The 19,692-nt window shown below is 39.5% G+C and overlaps 1 long non-coding RNA gene across 1 annotated transcript in view; it reads left to right on the forward strand.

The window, feature by feature from the left end:
* LOC138359244 (uncharacterized) overlaps positions 1-19,692 on the forward strand; it is a 597,135-nt gene that overhangs the window by 158,444 nt on the left and 418,999 nt on the right. The window lies entirely within an intron of this gene.

Here is a 19,692-nt window from a genome sequence, read left to right on the forward strand (position 1 = left end):
CACACATGCAGGCAGGAGCTGGACTTGGTTGTCAGTGGCTATTTGAGATGCATGCCTTCAGGAGCACTTTACAGGCTGTGGGAGCTTATCTCCTCAATCCTTCCACCCGGCTATAACAACTATTGGAACCTGGCAGTTTTAGGAAGTATAGTTCTGATAAGCCACCCAGTTGTCATCATAATGCCAGATGTGCTCTTACAGCCAGGGTAGGCCAGGTATCTTGTAAATCGAAGGATACTGTTAACCCTAGTTGAGCCACATCAGGTTCGGAAGGTTCGTCAGATGTTAAACAATGTGGTTATTGCCACAAAAGAGGACATGTTGCCCGTATTGTTTTCAATTGCATCCAGAATTAAGACCTATACCTAATGCCTTGAATGTGAGTAAAAGAAGGCAAGGGAATCATAATTCTGAAATTTTGTGTAAGGTCAAGCCACAGTGGTTCGCTGGTTTCGCTCCTTTTATGATTAAGGCCAAAATGATTGGAGTTGTGGATAAGTGGGTTCCTGTAGTCATGTTTAGGGACACTGGGGAGGAACAATCTTCGATTACTTCTCGTATGTTGTTCCAGGTCAAGAAAATTGACCTGGAAGATGTAATGCTTTTACAGGATATAGCAGGAGCAATTCAACGTGTTCCACTTATGCAAGCATTCGTTAAGTCCTCCTCCTCCTCCTCAAATCTTCCTATACGCATAATCTACGTATTGTAGGTGTGGGTAATACTTTGCCAATACCTGGAGTCGACATCATCCTAGGGAATGACATTGCTGGTAACTTGAGAAACAGTCATCTCCCCATAATGGTTGCAGATCCAGGTCGAGTTGTCTCAGAAGTGAGTGAGATTACTCCATAGTAATCTCGTTCCCGTATGTGCCGTCACCAGATATCAAGATCCTAAGCCCAAACGTTACGATGTTGATGTTGATGATGGAAATGATGCTAATGATGGAAACGATATTTCCAAACTTACAACCGGAGGGATGGCTGGAAAACCTCCAAAAACAGAACCGGAAATCAACTTAGCAGATACTTTTTTAGCCCACTTGGTTGAGGTTAGTGCAGTTGAGTAAGTGTTGCCATGTAATAAAGGTGTCCCCCTGTTACTACCTCTTCTTCTTTTTCTAATGTTGAATCCCACACTTGGTGGGATTCAGTTGGTGGCCCAACTTCAAAAGAGTGAAACTAGTTTGCATGTATGTTTTTCTGAAGTTGTTCCAGAGGAGGATGCTTTGGCTGATGATGTTGGATACTTCCTCTGCTGATGAGACGATGGAGATCTAAGATATCTTCCTCTTCAGAGGACAGTGAGAGTGTTACTCAGCTTGTAGTCCCCAAAGCATACCAAGAACAAGTCCTTGCAGCTGCTCATGACGATCCTTTAACTGGTCACCAAGGGTCAATCGAATGTTGTTCCAGGTAACAAAGTACTTTTATTGGCCCAAACTTAAAAGGGCTATTGTCAGATACTGTAGACAGTGTGTAACCTGTCAAGTGGTGGGGAAACCCAACCAACTGTACCTAGAGCTCCCCTTCATTCAATTGTCTTTCCTCGTTAACCTTTTTCTCACATCTTAGTTGATTGTGTAGGCCCTTTAAGTCGGACCAAGTCAGGTCATGTATATATGTTAACCATTAATGTGCAACTACAAGATTCCCGGAAGCATACCCAGTACGTAATATCCGGGATAAGACAGTCATCCATCACATTTTTAAATTTTTCACTTTGTTTGGACAAAGATTGTCTTTGTTTGTACATTCAGTCGAACAATGGGAGTAACTTTTGTTCAGCTGGGTTCCAACAATTTTGTCGATGGTACAATATAAAGCATCAGCGTTCCAGTTCGTACCTACTGCTGATAACCAAGTTTCCGTTCCAATATTCAAAAATAATAACTAATGACAGTTTGTTGACCAATATGGAGACGAAAATGGTTTTCTGAAACTTCTTCAAACTTTTAAGTTTTATTTATTTAATCTACATCGTTAATGAGCCATCTTTTCATAATTGATTAACAACTTAACATTAACACAAATAAATAAAAACAATTAATTTTATTATTTATGAAATTTTAGGTTTTCAAATATGCTTTAAAAATACAGTATTATATTTCAATAATTGTTCATTTAGTGTTAGTATGGTCCATTAATAACATATGACCTTCCTTTTTTACAATAGCAAATAAATATATGTGGATTCAAAATGTTGACCAATTTCGTTCAAATTTTACATACTTTGTAACGCGTATACATTCTCCAAGATGTAGAAGCTATAACAAAATAAAAGTATAAACAAAGAAAATATAAATAACAAAAACGAAACCAACCCCACAAAAAAAATTGTTGGACATTGAGAGAAATAACAGATATTGGCATTGGGCAATAAATTGATATGATATATAACAAAATACAGCATAATAACATACTAATTATTATTTGTGTTATTATGAATTACCAAGAAGAAGGAAGAGTGATAATTATTATTTGATTATATTATTATTATAATAATTATCTAATAATAATTGATGTATTTAATAATTATCACTCTTGCTTTAGCTTTGTCTTGAAGGAAGCCAGCCTCGGGTGAAAGAGGGCTGTGACGATCTCTGCCTGGAACCCGTAAGTGCGTGACTGAGACGTCCACCTACTGGGGCTCGTGCGGCCCAGGCTCTGCTTCAGGAGGCTGGGGTCGTTCTTGCCCTTAATGGGGTTGTTGTTCTCCGGCCCCGACTACGGCGGTCTCCGGGTTTGGAGATCCTGTGCGTTCTTTCACCAACTTTGAGGTCAACTTCGGAGCTCACAGTTTCTGCGACGGCACTGGAATCAATCGTATTGGTGTTGCCTTTCCATTGGAGACTTTCGGCACCGTAGAGAGGGGGGACCTGCTGTTTCGGTAGCAGCTTCTCCTCCGTATGAACCTACATTGGCTTTGCGGCCTGGAGGGGCCACTCGAGACCGACAACCAGAGCGCAACTCCATAGTTTCCTGAGACTGATGGATGTCTACTACTATTATGAATTACTCAGTAATGCTAGAAAGGCACCAGCTGCATATCCACTTTGTGGATCCTCCTTACTACTATTCTTCTTTGTGCATTGGACAGGTGCTTTCATCTCTTTATCATTGCATTATCCTTCAATTCTAGTTAATAGGAGCTGTTCTTATCATCAGCACTTTTTTTTATTCATATAAATTCCATTTCTTAGGATATTGGGATGAAAGTTTCACGGTGCTGATGCCAAATAATTGGAGAAATTGCGTAACTTTTTAAATAATTTATCATGTCACTCAGAAATCACAATTGCGTGATGCATCAAATGAACAAATCCACATGGGGGAGTTGTGTAAAACCCTGGTTTGTGCCTCGGAGAGGCTGCAGGATCCAGTAAGTTCAGTAAAACTTCGGTTTCAACTCCTTTTGACCATGTCGTAGCTCAGTCGATTAAGGCAGAGCGTCTGGGATGCACCTCGGACGCAGGTTCGAATCCTCGTCACGGCCCTTGTGGATTTGTTAATTTATCATATAATTCGTATATTTTTCCTTTTCCGGCCCCTTCTGAGCTATTATTTAGACCAGTGCTATTCAACCTGGGTGGACATACCACCTTATAGTGGACGAGATTAATTGGTGGGGTGGACAAACTGTCTAAGGGTAGACTACTAGGTGGACGAGATCCTCACCTGCACGTTTTCTCTATAATATACAAGAGACTCTCTCTTTCTCTCTCTCCTATATTTCTTAAAATTCATATTACAAATACATATTAACCTATTATAACATCGAGGTTGCCACCTCACCTACACGCACGACCTCGATAGTACAACCACACGAGGGACTGTCTCACTATTGGTTGTCACTATTGGTTATTGACTGTCACTATTGGTTATTGGCTCAGCAATGCATGTGTGTTGCTGAGCCTTAGCAACCTTTCCCTGTCCCCACGTCCTCCCCCCACCATCTCCAATACCCCTGTCCCCTCGTCCTCCTCCACCATCCCCCACTTCTCTGTTCACTTGTCCTCCTCCACCATTTGGTGGAGAGGACAGAAACAATGGGAGCCGGTCGGCCGAGCAGACAGCACACTGGACTTGTGATCCTGTGGTCCTGGGTTCGATCCCAGGCGCCGGCGAGAAACAATGGGCAGAGTTTCTTTCACCCCTATGCCCCTGTTACCTAGCAGTAAAATAGATACCTGGGTGTTAGTCATCTGTCACAGGCTGCTTCTTGGGGGTGGAGGCCTGGTCGAGGACCGGGCCGCGGGGACACTAAAAAGCCCCGAAATCATCTCAAGATAACCTTAAGATAACCATTCTCCAATTCCCCGTTCCCTCGTCCCCAACATCCTCCACTCCCCCGTCCCCTCATCTTCCCCACTTTTACCCTGACAGCCCTTCGTCCTCCCCATTTTTACCCCAAGCCCCGTTCCCTCGTACTCCCCACCATCCCCCACTCTCGTCCCTTCGTCTTCTCTACAATTCCCCACCCCCGTCCCCTCCCCTGTCCCTTTGTCCTCCCCATCATGCCCCACTCCACCGTCAACTCATCCTCCTAACTATTCCCCACTCCACCGACCCCCTCTTCCTCCCTACCTTCTCCCATTACCCCAGTCCCCTCATCCTCCCTACCGTTCCCCTTCCGCCCCCCGTCCCCTTGTCCTCCTCACCATTCCCCCCATTCCCCTGTCCCCTCCACCATTCCATATTTCCCCTAGTCCCCTCGTCTCCATCATCCCACACTCCCCCGTCCCCTCGTCCTCCTCACAATTACTCCATCCCCTGTCACCTCGTCCGCCCCTCCATTCCCCACTCCAGTCCTCTCTTCCACCTTCCCCACTACCTTGTCTGATGCATTCCCAAATGATCTGATGTTTCAATCAAATAATTGCAAACATCAAATGATCTGATGTTCCCATCACTGAAATATAAGAAAAATAGTTACAAAAAAAATAAAAACAATGAAAACTGAAAAAATAAACAATACTCGCAAAGTGAACAGTATAGTAAACAACACAGCTCTTTCCAATGCAATGTCACTCAAAATAATTAAATCAAATCGATAATAAATGGAAATCTATGAAAATTCAATATGTCAATGTAATCGAAATCATTGAAATGGAATTGTAACATATTTAGTATAGTGTGTGTTGCTCTTATGTGCGACAGATGGTGCTGTTTCTTACAAAAAAAGATACCTGTTTTTACCTGTCACAGGTGTGGCATTTATAATTAAATGATGGTAAACAACATAGCTCAATTCCATCGCAATGTCACACAAAATAATTAATTCAAAATGAAAATAAATCGAAATCTATGAAAATTCTATTTATCAATGCAATTGGAAACATTGAAATGGAATTGTAACAAATTTAGTAAAGTGTGTTTTCTATTACGTGCAACAGATGGCACTGTTTTTTTTTTTAAAAAGCATGATTTTACCTGTTTACAGGTGTGGCATCTATATAGTAGGTACATAAAAATATGTGTGTGTTCGAATGCAATGTTGTGTCAAAATTTAAAGCAATCGGTGAAGAACTTTTCGGAGATTACAGCGTGTATTGCTTTTATGTCAAACAGATGGCATTGTTACCAAAACATGCATGTTTTTCCTGTCACAGGTGAGGCATGTATGTAGTAGGTATATAAAAAGACTCACCTTTTCAAATTCAACGTTGTATCAAAATTTCAAAGCAATCTGTAAAGAGGTTTGAAGATTTCCTTCACATGAAAACACAGTTTTTCCGAAAAGCATGTTTTTCCCGTCACAGATGTGACATCTTTTTTTTTTTTTTTTTGAGATATATACAAGAGTCGTTACATTCTTGTACAGCCACTAGTACGCGTAGCGTTTCGGGCAAGTCCTTAATCCTATGGTCCCTGGAATACGATCCCTGCCGCGAAGAATCGTTTTTTCATCCAAGTACACATTTTACTGTTGCGTTAAACAGAGGCTACAGTTAAGGAATTGCGCCAGTAAATCCTCCCCGGCCAGGATATGAACCCATGACATAGCGCTCGCGGAACGCCAGGCGAGTGTCTCACCACTACACCACGGAGACTGTTAAATATAATATAATATGTAATATATAATATGTATAATATATAATATGTAATATATATAATATATAATATGTATAATATAATATAATATATGTATGTATAATATAATATAATATATGTATGTAAACATCAATATAATATGTATATAAAACTAACTCGGATGGAACGTTGTGCGAAAATTTCAAAGTAATCGATAAAGAACTCTTGGAGAATAGCGATTTTAAACAAAACGAACATTTCCATTTTTATTTATATAGACTAGCAGTACCCTGTCACGTGTTGCTGTGGCTCAGCAAACGCATGTGCATTACTGAGCCACAGCAACTTCAGTGAAGGAAAATGAAGAAGAGTTTTTCCTTCACTGAGGAGCTACTTCAGTGAAGGAAAATGCGTCTAAATGGCATACTTAATGTTATCTTGTGTATATTGATCCTCTTAGTTAGAGACGAGGTGTGTAAATATATGGATGAATATGTAAAAGTTAAAAAAAAAAAGGAGAGACTGCTTTTTTCTGTTTATATAGTCTTAGAATGAGATATGAAACAGATTTTAAATATTAAAAACGTGAGATTTTAATGAAACTTTTTCAGGGTGGGAGTGGACAACTTCTACTTAATCACCACTAGGGGTTGACAACATTTAAAAAAGGTTGAAGACCACGGATTTAGACCAAAGCTGAAGTGGTAATAAGTGCAACAAAACATTATAACAGTTTAGTGCAGATTGTTGCATTATTGTCTATGCTATCCACGAACTAACAGTCTGTGTTGACAGACACCAGCAGCAATATTTAAGAGTGCTACATTTTCATATAATTAGCCTATATACTTGACTAACTGTAAAGCCTGACAATTTATGTCAGCAGATGCTGAGAGTGGGAGACGGTGTGGTCAGCAGAGCTGGGTGGATATTTAATGCACTCGTATACCTCCTTACATATCAAGCTAAGTCAACAGAAACAAATGCCCAACAAACTCCGGCTTAAGTATGGAATGAGTGACGTCATTAGTTCATCTCTTCAACTGGTGACGAAGGATTACAAACTGTGATGGCAACAACATTTTGCTTTCCTGGAATATAACCAAATGTGGGATTAAATTCTTGAATTATGAGCAAATATCTAGCAAACTTTCCAACTGGATTCTTATTTTTGAACAAGGGAATTAATGGTTGGTGATCTGTAAGAACATGAACTGGGTAATTATAAATTGTATCCCTGAAATATTTAAGTGCCCAGACAACTGCCAAGGCTTCTCATTGTTTTGCTTCTCACCAGTGCAAAAAGAAAGAAACTCTACCTTCATTTAAACTTTTGACCCAAACTCAATTACGGGCTCACTATAGCCCGTGCTACATGGAAATTTTGTTCTGAGTAGGTGAATCTAAAACAAAAACAACATATCCTCGCCAACATTTTAGAAAAAAACAGGAGTTTAAGAACACTGGTCCGTATTCTCCATTGGCTTTAGGGATAGGGATGGTCATAGTATTTTTTAATTTACTAAGAATTCTACTCTCTTTATAACTATTATTTAAAGAGGTCTAACAGTGAGCTTTTCTATATAACGGCTAAAGTAGTTTCATTAAGTATTTCATAAGTTACCCTGTCCTCCCTAGGATTGGGTAATCTTCAACACCTAACATTTAGGGGTGTTCGATTTCCCAATTTTAATCGCCATTATTAGTTTACCTTAGGGTAATATTTGTGCAAGTGCAGACGATGAGTCACAATAACGTGGCTGAAGATATGCATTTATTTTATATATTTATTTATTCATATATGTTCAAGAAGGTACATTGGATTTATGGGAGTGCATAGGATTGATATTTTACGTTCTTGTAAAGCCACTAACACACATAGCGCTTCGGGCAGGTCCTCTCTAATCTAACAGATAATTTTAAGTAGGTAATGTAACAGATACATTGTAATAAATTTGAGGAACATTAATAGGTAATGATGACTACACATACTGTACCTATGTTTGGTCATGATGACCCACATACTGTACCAATGTTTGGTCATGATGACCAAAACATACTGTACCTATGTTTGGTCATGATGACCAAACATACTGTACCTATGGTTTGGTCATGATGACCAAACATACTGTACCTATGTTTGGTCATGATGACTAAACATACTGTACCTATGTTTGGTCATGATGACCAAACCAAAAATGAAGAAACGACGACGTTTCGGTCCGTCCTGGACCATTATCAAGTCATGAACACACAACTTGATAATAGTCCAGGACAGACTGAAACGTCGTCGTTACTTCGTTTTCTGATGTGTGGTTTGGACATCATCTGTACAAGTGACATCACTGTTACCTGCTGTAAATATAAAGTCCTTTCTTAGATCTTTCCAAGAATCTAATTACTTTCTCGATATAGGAGGCGTTATATCAGCGCGGAAATGTGTAGTGTACCTCTATCCCTATATACTCTAGGGGGAGTATATAAGCCACACCTTCAAGCGTAATTAGTCAGTAGTGAGTAAGACTGTGTCTGGAAACATTAGGTGCGAACAGAATTCTATCAGTGACTCTTCCGTTTGATAGTCTGCCGTCTGCGACCGCCTTTACCCCATCGGTACCCAGGTAAGCCATTGAGTGTTATGAGTGCATGAACCAATATACATTTCATCGTCTGAGGATACCCCTCAGACGAGGAGAATGACTGTAGGCAGTAAGAAAGTTAATTTTTCTGTCCATTGGAGATGGACAGAAAGAGTTGGAGGGCTTCTGGATTCGGCTTGAGTTTCCTTGGCCTTTCTATTGCAACTTGAAATCAATTTTCCTTTTTGTTGCTAGAAATGCAGTACTAGAACGCGTGTTATAGAAGCTCTTCTGTAGTTCAGACGAACATGTTAAAGTAGTTAATTTATTGTTACAACCTACATTTAATAAAGCCACTAATAGACGAACTCTATACAGTGTTAAGTTAGGCTGTATTAGATATTGGTTAAATTACTTTGGAAAAGATTAGGATGGTTGTATATATATAAAAGCTTGGGGTCTAATTAGCTTTGGTCTAATTACCCAAAAGTTTCCTATCATTACATAAGTAATAAAGAAATTTTATATGTTTACGTGTTATAATGTTGGTGCTAAATGTTGGTCATGACAAAATCATATTTTTACTCTGAAATAATATATTATAACGAAATTAGACGAAAATGAAGGCAGGTATAACTTCCATTGGAAGTTGACGATCCAAGCGACAATTTTGTTAAGTGAACTTATCCAAGAAATATTGTTGCCTAGAGAGTGTTTGCTGGCATATCAGTCTCCTGTACTTGACTTAACCAAATATAACTTCCAGGCAACAATATATCTTTGATAAGTTGCTCTACAACATAGCACCGTGCTACATGGACACTTCGTTCTGAGTAGCTAAATCTAAAACAACAACAACATCCACAACATTGTCACTTGGGTCGTCGAATTCGTATGGCGTCGCCTGCTACTTGGTGTTGTCAAATTTTAAAATTGTGTCTGGATTTATAAAATAAACAACAATATCGTCACATTATTTCAGAGTAAAAATGTTTTTTTCATGTTCTACATTCAAACACCAACATTATAGTAAGTAATATATCATTCAAGTTCAAGTATTATTATTATGTATGAGAAAAAATACATCTCAAAGGGATAGAGTAGCTTAGGCTATATCTACCTCCCCTCTACTTCAAGTCCCCTCAAGGCCGGGACTAACAAATTCAGTGAGTACAAATACACAAATCACAATACAAGAATCCCATTAACATTGCAGGTTAATACAGTAAGCACAGCATATAAGTGTTACACTCCTGGGGCAAAATTCTTGTAGCTCCTAAGTATTCTGTCTGTCATACCATTATCACACATCCAAACAATCTGATGTGGTACACTACTTATTTCCTAATTTCTACAGTTGTCAAAAAGTTGACTCTTATACATAATGTTCTACAGTGTGATTGATGATTGATAAAGATTAAGCCACCCAAAGGTGGCACGGGCATGAATAGCCCGTAAGTGGTGGCCCTTTTGAGCCATTACCAGCATAGATGATACTGGAGATCTGTGGAAGTGCGACTGCACCCTGCGTGACGGGAGATGTCTCCGGTGTCTACGGTGTGGGCGTGCGGCATATTACATAATATACACTCCTTATCTTTTTCACTGACATCAACACCGTATTGCCAGATATATTTGTATCCTAATCTTAATTTTATGTAAATTGATTCCTTCCAAGTAGACTTTCCTCTACCATAGGTGAAGGACGAATTTGTATTTAACTACCTCATTCAACAGATGAAATTGAAATAAGTTTATTGAGGTAAAATACACACAAAGGGATGGGGTAGCTCAAGCTATTCTCATTCAAGATTATTCCCACATGTGAAGGGATCCACGTGAATCTTACTTTATACCCATTTATTTCTAATTTCTTAACATTCTCTCTACACTCTATCACAATATTCTGGTAAACTGGGCATCTGCTATTTAAAGACTCTAACGCTCCTCTACTGTCAGTAAAGAAGCGGGCATTTTTACCACATTTGACTACTTCCTGTAATCCTGCTAATACGTCTTGGAGTTCAGCCTGCGTTGAAGAGACATTATCAGTTAAGCGGCGTCCAATAACAGTATCTACACTGCCGATGTCAGATTGATTGATGAAGATTAAGCCACCCAAAAGGTGGCACGGGCATGAATAGCCCGTAAGTGCCATTACCAGTATCAAGAGCTGATAATGGAGATCTGTGGAGGTGCGACTGCCCCCTGCGTGACGGGAGATGTTTTTCCCGAGTGCTGATATCGGTGTACTCCCTGATTAAGACTCCACATCCTTCCTTCCCTTCCCTAGCTACTGACCCATCACAATATACATGTAGAGTGTTTTCTGTAGGTAATTTTCTACTTATAAAATCATATGGTTCCTTCAGCTCTCCTCTCTCATACATACTTTTTTTCTTTTGCAAGGGAATAATTACATCTACATTACAATCCTCCCATGATGGTATGAATTGTCACTTAGGCACAGTAATTCATTTTGTAATAACATCATACTTTATAACATTAGAGCATAAGGTACTCATATATGCTCTCTTCTTTATCATACATTGTTCATTACTTCCCGCCTTTTGAATTGAGAGGATTAATGCATTAGCTCCTCCCACCTCTCATTAATCTAATGGTAGAGGCTACATTTATCTCTGGAATTCTATCCCCAAAACTCTTCAGATTCAATTCCATCCTCATTATCTCAATCATAGCATTTCTTGGGCATCCCAAGATAAATCTCATGACTTCATTTTGTACCTTCTCCAAGTTTTCCATCCTACCTTTACCAAAACAAGAAATGACAGGTGCAAAAAATATCATATTTTACTTACGTTTACTTATGTAATATCATATATTACTTACGTTATGCTAGGAAAGCTTGCATAGCTTTGGGTAATTAGATGGACCGGGTTTTAAGTTCTGTTGGCAAGTTGTTTTGGGTACGATAGTAACTTTTATCCTTCTTGTAGTATCTAAGAGGATCTACAAAGACAAGCTGATAATATCACACACTTCACACGAAGTGTGAAGTGAAGAATTAATGGCCTTATTGCATTGTTGTTGCTGTTGAAGATTTACTATCTAAATAGGTTGGTACGGGCATGAATAGCCCACAGGTGGTAAGAGTTTTTAAGTGAATGTGATCTTTGGTGGTGTAACATCTTGAAGTTTCTCTGGGTCGATTGATTGATTGATGAAGATTAAGCCACCCAAAAGGTGGCACGGGCATAAATAGCCCGTAAGTGGTGGCCCTTTGAGCCATTACCAGTATCAAGAGCTGATACTGGAGATCTGTTGAGGATGTCTGGGTCTCTGCCTTATTGCTCATATAGTGGCCTGTATATATTAAATGTACATGCTATGTATCAATTACTAAAGCCTTAAAAATAATTTTATGTATTTTTAAATTATTAATTATTATATAATTATTAAATATTATTATTATATTATTATTATTATTATTATTATTATTATTATTATTATTATTATTATTATTATTATTATATTATTATTATATTATTATTATATTATTATTATTATTATTTATTTTCTTATTATTTATTTTCTTATTATATATTATTATTATTATTTATTAGTATTATTATTATTAGTAGTAGTAGTAGTATTCATTTGTTTTTGTTAGGGTTTGATATATTTGGGTAAAAAAGGTTTGTATTAAGAATGAAATGTTCTGTAACCATTTTTTTAACCCCCGCTCTACCCAATGTTCGATGAAGATTAAGACACCCAGGAGGTGGCACGGGCATGAATAGCCCGTAAGTGAGAGACTTATTTTTGGAGTGGTGTGTGCTGAGGTGGCATGTAATGGTCAGGCTGCTATCGCGGGGGGAGGATACTGCTTGACAATATTTATGAAGGTGTCCAGCTGCTGGACACCACACCATCTGGTCACCATTTGGTCCGGGAGACATCTCCCGTCACGCTGGGTGCAGTTCGCACCTCCACAGATCTGCAGTATCATCTATTGATACTGGTGATGGCTCAAAAGGGCCACCACTTACGAGCTATTCATGCCTGTGCCACCTTTTGGGTTGGCGTCATCTTCATCTTAACACATTCACAAGGGAGACATCTCCCGTCATGCAGGGTGCATTCGCACCTCCACAGATCTCCAGTATCAGCTCTCTGATACTGGTAATGGCTCAAAATGGCCACCACTTACGAGCTATTTATGCCCGTGCCACCTTTTGGGTGGCTTCATCTTCTTCTTAACACATTCACAAGGGAGACATCTCCCGTCATGCAGGGTGCATTCGCACCTCCACAGATCTCCAGTATCAGCTCTTGATACTGGTAATGGCTCAAAAGGGCCACCACTTACGGGCTATTCATGCCCGTGCCACCTTTTGGGTGGCTTAATCTTCATCAATCAATCAATGCTGGACACCTTTTATGACCAGAGCAGTGGTAACGTTGATGGCTTCAGGGTAGTTACTGCATGATTCAAGGACTCTTAAAGCTCTTCTGAAGTCCCTTGGTTGCTTCACATCCCAGGAGATAGTGAAGTAGTGGCTTTTCTCTAATTATTTGGTAGAAGATGCATTCTCTCTGTCGGGGTTCCCCAATCTTCCAGTTGCATCTCTAACCTTGACGTAGTCAATATAACCGAACTGCTATTCGGTTATATTGACAGAATAGGATTCGAACGTGATAAATTTACTGAAGTAAATTCAGTAGAATTTCTGGTTGCAATTCTTTTACCATGTCGTAACTCAGTTTATTAAGGCAGCGTCTGGGATGCTCTCGGACGTAGGTTCGAATCCTCGTCACGGCCCTTGTGGATTTGTTCATGGGATTCCAACATAGGATGGGATCCAGTGTAGAACATAAGAACATAAGAACAAAGGTAACTGCAGAAGGCCTATTGGCCCATACGAGGCAGCTCCTATTCTATAACCACCCAATCCCACTCATATACTTGTCTAACCCGCGCTTGAAAGAGTGATGTTGAGTCTTTTGCCTTTAGTGACTGCTTCAATATACAAAATGGTGGTAATTATTTCCACGTTGTCTTTCCGCTACTTTTTCCTAATATTGAAGTGCAGCTTTTGAGTCTGTGTGTATGATTGCATTGTGAGTATTTTGTGCAATCACATATGCGAATGCTTGTTGTATGGCAAACAGCCTCAGTTTGGGTTGATGATACTGGTCCTCCCAGTCTCCAATATGACTGTTCGCTGTCCGTGCAAAGAGCAGCGCCAGCACTCTCGTAGTCTGTGTCCACCGATCCGTCTGTGAAGATGTGGGTGGCTCTTGCTACTGTAATGCTGCACATTTGCTTTCCTACGATGCGCCTTATGATCATAGGTAGCCTTTTTCATCGGAAGGCCTATTACTATTTTGAAGGTAGGCTCCTAGTAGGTGGTGAAAGGGGGGTGAGGGGAACTATTAGGAGAAAGTGCCAAGCTATTACAACTATCTAGCACTTGGAAGGGTTCAGGATAATGATTTGGGGGTCAGGGTCCTGGGGAAGGGTTTGGGGAAGGAATGGTGCCTATACCACTTAGGCACGGTACGGGGGAGGGGGGATTGAACGTCGACCTGCATGACGCGAGACCGTCGGTCTAAACCAGACGAGACCTGAAACACATGTAGTTTGGGTGTGGATGATCACCTCCTCTATCAAGAATTATGCTTTTTAATTGGACTGTTAGGACTTTTCCCGGTCTGGCAGCCCAAGAGTTTACTTTGTTTAGGCCAAGTTCAACCAACTAGGCCTGTCGTACTGGCACTTCGTAGTGGGACTGGATCAGGGGAAACAATTATCTTACTGATAATCATAGCTGTTCTTTGATAAATTCTTTATTGAAGAGTGGTCAAACTTGTTTCAAGCCTGGTCCACATTCGAGCTCCCAGGGCAGCTCTCAAAGCATTGTTTTGGGCAACTTCAAGCTTTTTCCACTCTACCCATGGGGAAATACTGTATAAGTACTATACATAAGTCAAATTGATAAAGATTGAGCCATCCATCAAGTCATACGGGCATGAACAGCCTGTAAACCTAAGTCAGTTTGTCAGGTGCCTTTTAAAGCATACCTAACTCCGCCAAATTTAACCTCCCAGCTTAACCTAACCCATTTCAGCTTAACCAAACTTATCCTAGCTTAACCCAATTCATCCCATCCCAACCCAATTCATCTCATCCCATCCCCGTCCAACCCATCCTATCTCATGTCAACCCAGTGAAATATTCAATGTTTAAAATTTACAGCAAGCTTTGCTAAAAGGCCTATATGATTTAACTATTCCTTACCCTTACCAATTCCCAGGAGACTGGTTTGGTTTGGTATTGGGATTTTGACCTCTGACCTCTGGAAGGTCATTGAAGCCACAACATTAATTTACTAACTGACCCGCCATTATACTTCATTATTAAACATAGTTCAGGACCAAAGTAAACCACCTTATACAGTATATATATGAGTTCATCCCCACAGTTTCCTACTGTGTGCTTCAAACTCACACTGTATCATGTGCTACCCACATGATAAAGTGTAGGCAAATGTTGGCATTAGAAACAATAACTATATCAGGAGCACAAGAAGAAGGTAGTGATAGTGTTAATTTACAGTGAAGTATTAATTATTGTATTTATTGTATTTTTGAGATTCATTATATAATAAGGAATACATTATAATATACACATTAATACAATATATTATTGTATTAATGTGTTTATTTAGTGAGTGTTAATTTACAGTGATGTGTTAATTATTTGTATAGTACTAGGTATTTAGTCAAGTAGCAGAACGGTCTTTGGACGATGATGATAAATGCTGCTCTTTGCAAAGGATGGAGAAAATAAAAAAAATTATGAGATTCTATGTAAACAACCTCATATGCACTTCGAAATAGAATTCCCAATGTTGATGCCAATAAAGCTGTCAGTGCTCTATTGTGGGTGGAGCTAACCGGCACTATTATTATACCGTATATTTCTTCATGCTAGGATGTCAAGAATGGAGAGAATCATCGAGGAAAATTGTGGACACGAGGAGGTAACGAAGCCATTGTCAGAGGGACCAACAACATAGAGAAGAATGGGCTTGATGGCAGTGGAGGCGCAGAAGCTGGTGCCAGTGGAGATTCAGCAGATGCTGGATCACAGGGAACTACGTAAGATATAATCTTCACAAAAAGTAACATTTAAAGTTAAGCGTGTGTGAATTAATGAATGAATGCTCAAAATAACAAGCTCAAGACTCAAAATAAAAAATAAAGACTCAAGATAAAATCGCTGAATATGTTGCCAAATTATCTAGTAAAATGAAGAAAATAAGTGAAACTCCATCTTGGCCAATTGCTTTGTTCTTTGAACATTTTTGTCCACTTCGTCTTCAAACACCTTTGTGGACTCTGTTATTCTCTGAAATTCGTATTGTATCTGGTTCAATGAAAACTTAATTTTGCACAAACACTTTTTTGTGTGATTGAAATGTGAATTTCTCACATTTCCTGTTCATTCTCCTGAAATCTTTACTCCATTTTCAACCACTAAATTTTATCCTTTACCTGCAATTTAATTTTAATGAATTTATAGAATAGTCCTGGCTTCATCTTTTGTCCACTATCCCTTCCTTATAATTTCTTTCTGCCTCTCTCTTTCTCTTCTCACTGCCATGTAGTGAGATAAAGCGTTCCTGCTTTTGTATAAAGCTATGTTTGTGGGTTTGGACTCTTCCTATACTGATTCCATATTTTATCTTCTGTTCTCTGCCCCTCTTACTCTTCATGTTCAACCAATCCTGCTTCCTAGTACTGCATCTCTGTACTCGAATAAAGTTTCTTGTACCTTCGTAAACTACCTTCGTAGTTTATCAATTTATCAAAGAACTTGCAAAGCTCCTTAAAGTTCCTCTTGAAATAAAGTTTTCCCTCTACTTCCTTTTCTCCAAACTAAATTATAATGCATTGCATATTTAATTTTCAAAAGGATGTGGTCGCTCTAGCCTCTGAATTTGCCAATTGGACGAAAGTTCTGAATGTCAAATATCTCTTCTTATTTCCAAGTAAATACCAAACCCAGTAAGGATTTACCTGAATTTATCTGAGGGCCACTAACACTAATGGCCTCGATAAGGACAGGAAACCGGCGGTTTGTCAATGGTCCTCCCATCTGCCTTGATAATCTGTTCCAGCTGAATTTTGGCATTTACCTCTTCGGCGGGTTTGCTGTTCCATGGGATTATAGCACTGTGGGTGAAACAGCATTGTGGCTTGTTGAGCTTGAAACCGTTGCTTCATGTTTGTGGTACATCTGACCCCATGAAGACAATTTCCGGACCAACTTCATACAAATTGTTCAGTATTTTAAAACTTTCAATGAGACCTACCCTGCCATGCCTGGTTTGCAGTGTATTTAGGCCTGTGGCTCTTATTATAAGGTTTCAATATCATTATTATTTCCCACTTTACCATATATCTTTGTGTCGTCTGAAACTTTGATGTGGTTTGTAATATTCTCATCTATGTCATTGATGTATATGACAAAAGAATTGACATCCAAACACTCCTGAGGTTCCCCACATACCTCATATCTCCAGTCAGATTCGAACTCATTTAGTACAACCCTTTATTTTCATTGTTATAACCAATATTTTATCTACTCTAGTATTCTACTATTTATTCCATGAGCCTGTAATATCCTTGCCAGGGGTACATATGGTACCTTGTCTACGGCTTTAGCAAAATCCATGTAAACTACATCCTTCGGAAGTTACTTGTCTAAGTAGCTGGTTACTGTTTTTAAAAACGTGAGCAAGATTGTAAGGAAAGATATATATTTAACAACCCCATGATGTGTCGATTTTACAAGAATGTTCACTGAAAGTTGGTGAATGATTCCCTCCCTTGTGATCCTCTCCATTAGCTTGCAGATTTGTGATGTCAAATTGATTGGACGGTAATTTTCAGCTGAGTTTTCTAGCACTTTTTTTTTTAAATAGGGGTGACATTTGCATATCTCTAATCTATCGGGACTATCCCTTGGTCCAGAAATTCTGTGAAAAGTAATTTCAGCGGTAGACACAATTCTTCTGCCAATTCCTTTATAACATTGGATTGGATTCCATCCACACCTGGAGCTTTTGAGTCTTTTAGCTTGTCAATGTTCTTCCTGATTATGTAGCATGTTAAGGGTATATTCCTAAATTCACTTCACCTCTTTCATACATATGTATGAAGTCTCATCTCTTAAGGGGTCCTACTCCATATAACCAATCCTTTGTTTTGGTTTTACATTATATAGGCATTGAACGAGTTTGATTTGTTCTTTCTTTATGTTTCTGGAAGTTTCCTTTCGTAGTTTCTTTTAGATGATCTGATTTATTGGGTGGCCGGGTTTTGTGCATTTTGAGTATCTCATACACATTATTGTCCTTTGTGGATTAAATCGTTCTCCAGAGGTTCCGCTTAGTTGACAGTGCTTGTTTTACGACCTGTGACATCCAACCAGTTCCCTTTTGTTTCTTTCTCCTTTTCGCACATATTTTTGAACGAGTTCCATGATTACCTACTTGGATCATCACGGATCATGGAGCAAATGATGCCCCCCACGGATCATGGGGCATCATTTCTCATTATTGTGGGCTATTTTACTTGTTGATACATAAGACTCCAGGAAGCGGTTTTCGAATCTGCCGGTCCAACAGTCATCTGTTCTTGCTTTCTCCTCTATCGATTTTAAATTGAAGTCATTAAGTATTAATGATACAGCCTGCAATTATTTCCCCAATAATAATGCCAACTAGGAAATTGGACAGGTTCTCCTTCAGTAAAACGTAGGCTTAATACAAGATCCTTTCCATAATTTTACAAAAGCAGGATGCTAAGGATACTATTTGACTTGTATAAAGTACTTCAATGCAAGACTTAAAGTGAAGCATTTGCTTCCTGCCTGTCTTCACTGTGCTCCATGTTGGAGTGGCACAGTGTTCAAACCCTGTTCAGGCATTTAGCTGGTCAGAGTGGAAGTGGTATAATTATCAGTGAACAAAATGTTTACCTTGTTCAATAGCAGGACTATCAGTGTTTTCTTCATATTGCCATAAACTCAATTACAATCATTCTTTGCAACACTTTGCATTCTTCTGCAGTTGGCCACCAACATTCGTGTTATCTTATCTTGAGGTTATCTTGAGATGATTTCGGGGCTTTAGTGTCCCCGCGGCCCGGTCCTCGACCAGGCCTCCACCCCCAGGAAGTAGCCTGTGACAGCTGACTAACACCCAGGTACCTATTTTACTGTTACCTAGCAGTAAAATAGGTACCTGGGTGTTAGTCAGCTGTCACGGGCTGCTTCCTGGGGGTGGAGGCCTGGTCGAGGACCGAGCCGCGGGGACACTAAAAAGCCCCCGAAATCATCTCAAGATAACTACAACTTGACATTTACGTGGACCTGAGCTAGAAAGGGAAGCCAACACTCATGAGAGACATTACTAGCTCCTTGTAGTTTGTGTGGGCCTTTGCTAAGGCCAATTAAGGGTAAGGAAGGTGGCCAAGATTTTTTTTTTGTTTATATATACAAGAGTTCTTACGTTTCTATAAAGTCATTAGTACGCATAGCGTTTCGGGCAGGTCATTACCAATATTTTTTTTTCTGGAATACCACCCGCCAAATCGTCAAGGTATCAATTAACAACTTGATGAACAAAGTCGTAGAGATAAGGATTGGTACCTAGTCAATCCTTCCCGGCCAAGATACAAAACCAGGCCAAATCGCTTGCGAATCGTAGGGCGAGTGTTACCATCGGGGAATGTTATCTGGCTAATATAGAGCTTGAGCACGAGTTTCTCTCCACCTCCGGAAACAGAGGGGGAGCAAAGAAATACGATTGTGTAGTGGCCAAAGGCTTGGGAGTACCCAGAGCATAGGTTCAAATCCTCCTCAAGGCTCCTACTGATTTTTTCTTGTAGCGTGAAGTTTCCATATAACCAACATTGAATTTCTTTAGAAGAAATCTCATCTGGAGCAGAGACATGAAACTCACTTGCGGAAACACCAGGCACATTGACTGTGTTCACAATAACTCTTGCACTCACTACATTTCTCTTATTTATGGTGGAAT

The sequence above is a fragment of the Procambarus clarkii genome, chromosome 90 (genome assembly GCF_040958095.1).
Source record: "Procambarus clarkii isolate CNS0578487 chromosome 90, FALCON_Pclarkii_2.0, whole genome shotgun sequence".
In the NCBI taxonomy this organism is placed as follows: domain Eukaryota; kingdom Metazoa; phylum Arthropoda; class Malacostraca; order Decapoda; family Cambaridae; genus Procambarus; species Procambarus clarkii.